Raw genomic sequence first — 4,994 nt, 5'->3', positions numbered from 1 at the left:
TATTACCTCGTACAAGATAAATGACTTTATCTCGAGTAAAAAACTCCTAAATAATCTTATTCACGTATGTCTTGAGCCACAGGTCGAATCTATCCAGTGCTCATTTCAACAAGAAATAATTAACGCCAAATCCGACATCCAAATCTCGAATTCCTACTGACCAAAACCTTGGTGGAACGAGCTGCTCACTTCACAATTCCGTAGATTATAAGCTGCTAAACAAAAATTTTCGAAATACCCCAATATTTCCAATTTTGAAGATTTCAAGTTATCCCAAAAAGAATGGAAGAAATCGATTAGAAAAGCCAAAAGATGCCACCGAGCCCTTGTTGTCCAAGAGCTATGCTCAAATAGCAATACAAACCCGTTCTGGAAATTTTTAAATGGTCATCGCACCACAAAAAAGAAATACAAACACCCCATTTTATTTATTTTATTTATTTATTTATTCCACTTATACAAAAAACTCAACTAAAACAAAATGGCAGTCGAGTTCAATTGACTCTTAAGTAAATCTTAAAATTATTTAATAATAAAACTTAGTATAAGTACAATAAAACAAATAAGGAGGAAAAAAAAAAGCATGTACACAATTAGCATAGAGCCACGCCTACAACCGATACAGGACCAAATTGCAAGTGAACCCCTAAGCCATCGCAAACATGCATAAGCTTGGCAACCGATAATTGTTAACAACAAATTAATTTTCGACACATAATGACAAAAGCTAAGGTTAAATCAGTTTAAGTACGACATAGGTAAATCGCGCTTGTTGAGCAATATTGCTTTAATAGACTTTAAAGAGTCCGTTAATGAGAATAGATGATAGACATCATTTAGGTTCTTGCAAACAACTCTGAGCGGGTTAAACAGTTCAAAGTTATATTTGCATTGACTAAGCTTTATCAACATAAAGTACCTAGAGAAGCGGTTAGGGACATTAAAGCAAATCTCACGAAGTAATGCGGGCGAATCAATTGCACCATTTATTAATTTGATTAGGAAGGAAACCCCAAGAACAAATCTACGTTTCTCGAGTGACGGTAAGGATAACAGAAGCAACCTATATTCATAGGGTGGAAGAGGGGAAATCGGGTCCCAACCCAAATTCCTAAGTGCAAACAGCAAGAATTGCTTTTGTATAGATTCAATTGAACCAACGTAGCATCTATATGAAGGAGACCACACAACAGAGGCATACTCAAGAATAGGTCTAACCAAACACGTGTAAAGCCTTTTAGTAATATAAGGATCATCAAGCTCTTTGGACCACCTCTTTATAAAACCAAGAGCGGACCTAGCTTTGCTTAACGAGGACTCAATATGCAAATTGAAACGTAACCTATAATCGAATAGAACGCCTAAATCAATGAACGAATCGACGTCTTCCAACCTGTGCGAATCAATGAAGTATTGGGTACTAAACGACTTCCTTCTTAAGAAAGAAAGCTTCTTACATTTATTTAGATTTAGCTTCAGAAGATTGAGGGAGCACCATGCAACCAAATTGTTCAAATCACTTTGAAGATGATGTGATTGCGATTCTACGGAAAAAGAAGTAAACAGTTTCACATCATCAGCATACATTAAAATCTTACTGAATTTAATCACGGAGGGCAAATCATTGATGTAAAGATTAAATAAAATAGGTCCCAAGTGGCTACCTTGAGGTACGCCAGACGTTACGGGAAATTCATCCGAGGTAATGAGGTTAAACAAAACCCTGAATGATCTACCATACAGATAAGAGCTTAACCATTCAACTAAGAAGAGAGGAAAGCCAGAGGTCTGGATTTTAAATCTAAGAAGTCTATGATTAACCATATCAAACGCCTTGCTAAAGTCAGTGTAAATGACATCAGTGCGAGAACCACTAGAAAAAGCCTTGAAAACATGAGAAGTAAACTCCAACAGATTGGTCACCGTAGATCTTCCCTTTCGAAAACCATGCTGGAAAGGAGAAATATACAATTTCATGGAAAAGGCTATATGCTGAGCCACAATTCGCTCGAACAGTTTAGGTAAGACACTCAACTTGGCGATGCCTCTGTAGTTCTCTACAAGTTGCCTACTACCACTTTTGTGAATAGGAATAAGGAAAGAAGTCTTCCAACACAAAGGGAAAACACCTAAATTCAAAGACTTATTAAAAATCTTTGAGATAACATCACAAAGCTCGCCAGCACAAGATATAAGTACACATGAGGGGATGCCATCGGGTCCAGGCGAACAATTATATTTCAGAGGGTTCAATCCTTCAAAAACGTCATTTTCCGATATAACAAAGTTAGGAATTGAAACCGAATTAGAAATCGAATATGGATAATTTTCCGATAAATCAAAATTGGCAGTTGAAAATTTCTGTCGGAAGTATTCCGCAAATAGATTTGAGGATTCAAAATCATCCGAGGAATCGGAGCCATTAAAAGACACAAACGACGGGTTTATGGAGATTTTTCTTTTGGAATTAACGAACTTAAAAAAGTATTTAGGGTTAGCAAACAAGGAGGATTTAACAAACTGAAGGTATCTGCAGTAGTATTGGCGGTTGAGGGAATTAAATTTATGCCTTGCAACAGAGTAAGCGAAATAGTCGAAAGAAGAACCACTTTTCGAAAATTTTTTGAACAACTTGTTTTTCCTATTCTTGTAGTATTTAATTGTCTTATTAAACCACGGGGGATCCTTACTTTGAGGACGGGACTGCTTGATCGGAACGGATGCAGAAATAGCTTGATTTAATACATTGTAGAACGACGACAGTAAGCTATCAATGCTTCCCTCTGAGAAATCGAGCACAAAATGAGAAAGATGAGATTTTAGTATGGAAACATTGATTTTATGGAAATCATAACGTTGATATGAAAAATTTGAATTTGGAACGTTATAGAGATTCAACGAACCAACAGACTTGTAATGAAAGGAAACACCCAATGCTGGATGATATGGATCCTCAGGTAAACTAAACGGAAGACAACGATTAACGCAAACCTCAGGAAAATTTGCAAAGCAGAGATCAAGAAATCTCCCATTACAATTAGGGGTACCATTGTATTGAACTAAATTATTATCAAATAATTCATTGAAGAACACAACGGCTTTATCAGATGTTGAGGAAGGAATCAAACAGCCAGAACTATCACTGTAAAACCAATTGACTTGAGGCAAGTTGAAGTCACCCAACGCAAGGACTATATCGGTAGATTTAGATTGCTTGGCCATTTCACAAATGAGGGCGGCCTGTTTCTTATATACAGAGATATCCGAATTTGGGGGAATATAGGAGCAGGTCACATATAAGTGTTTGTTAGGAAATTTCACTCGAATGGCGATAAATTCAACATCGGGAGTAGTTGGAAATTCAAACGAGTAGGTGGGGAGTGCCGTAGAAATAGCAATTAAAACACCACCACCATTGCGATACAAACGATCATTTCTGAAAACTTGAAACGAATTATGGAAAAGTTCCGACGAATGTAGAACTGGCTTCAGCCATGTTTCAGTGAAGACCAGACAGGAAAACTCCGTACTCACTGAATTTAGGAAGGTAGAACGAATTTTTGAGTTTAGGCCCCTAACATTTTGATAAATGAGAGAAAATGCGGCTGAAGAAGTATTTAGTTTTTTGAAGGGGAAAGAGCTAATGCATTCGCATTACGGGGTCGGTCCCGAGGGATAAATTCCTTAATTAATGATCCAACCGGCCACAAAGTTTTATTTAAAATCAAATCCATATTTTCGGTCGGAACTAGAATTTTAAAAGATGAGATAGCTCTAGCTTGAGAAGGACCCAGTTTGAAAATACTAACTCGCTTTAAATTGACAGAAGGGGCTTTCGCAGCCAGATAACCCCTTATGTTTTCAACAGATGTATCTGGTGCCAGTCTTGACACAAATATGGCCTTTCTTGAAGGAACTGCCTTCAAGCATATGTCATCAGTACTGGGAGCAGCAGGGTTAACGGATGGGGAGTTATGAGTTGGGGAAAATATAGAGGGGGTAACCACACTTGCACGAGCAGCTTGCTCAGTTTGGCGACCAGCATTTACACCCGAACAGCGAGGAGGAGAGGACGATTTACTATTACCCTTATTAGTTTTGGGCAATGACGCCTGAGAAGATTGAGTGACATCTATGGGAGGAGATACCCTTGCCACTTAAGCATAGCTCAAGCCAGAAGGACTTCTCGGACTATTTGTAACATCTATGTTACCAACCGACTCAGCCGTAGCAGAAACACTAACATTATTTGTAGCCTTTAGGGAATCGCTAACTTGCACCAACGAAACGGACTTAGGAGGTGACGAACCACACGCTACGCTACGCGTTGAGACTATGTTAGCTGGAGAGGAAGATGACTGCGCAATATACCGACATTCATCAAACCTAGTCTTGATTAATTCAAACTTCTCCCACAAAGAGCCGAGATTTTTGCTCAAATCTGAGAAACAATTTCTCGTCTCCGTGAAGAGCTTGTAGAAATCAATATCCCGCTTTCTACAGTCAGGACATGACCATCGTAAACCTTTAGAAGGGTCAAGGACTGCATCAGCAGCACGGCCGGTAATACCAGCACACTTTGCATGTCCAAAACGATCACACAACCAGCAAGAAATGAATCGTTCAGATTCAGGGCCAGTTTTCGCACGACATGGAGTAAATAAACAATCCATGTCCATTGAAAACAAAAAAAAGTAGCTTAAGAAGGAAAAAAAAAAACGAAAAAGAAAAACAAAAAAAAAATAATTTTTCCACGGCACAAATTTTCAGGAAAATTAAAGCAAATTTCTCACTTCCCTGCCCACTGTAAATATAGAGCGAAAACTAACGGAAACTGTAGACACAGATTAAAAGGCAAAAAGAGAGACTTTTACCAAGAGCTCAATTGTTGCTTGCAATAAACCAAAATGATTTTTTCACATAAATGGTTAATAAATTCATATACAATACATTCACACTTTATTCTTTAAGAGAATTTTTAAATTTAAACACGA

The sequence above is a fragment of the Glossina fuscipes genome, unplaced genomic scaffold, assembly GCF_014805625.2.
Source record: "Glossina fuscipes isolate IAEA_lab_2018 unplaced genomic scaffold, Yale_Gfus_2 263, whole genome shotgun sequence".
In the NCBI taxonomy this organism is placed as follows: Eukaryota; Metazoa; Arthropoda; class Insecta; order Diptera; family Glossinidae; genus Glossina; species Glossina fuscipes.
Note: the sequence above shows the minus strand (reverse complement) of the source record.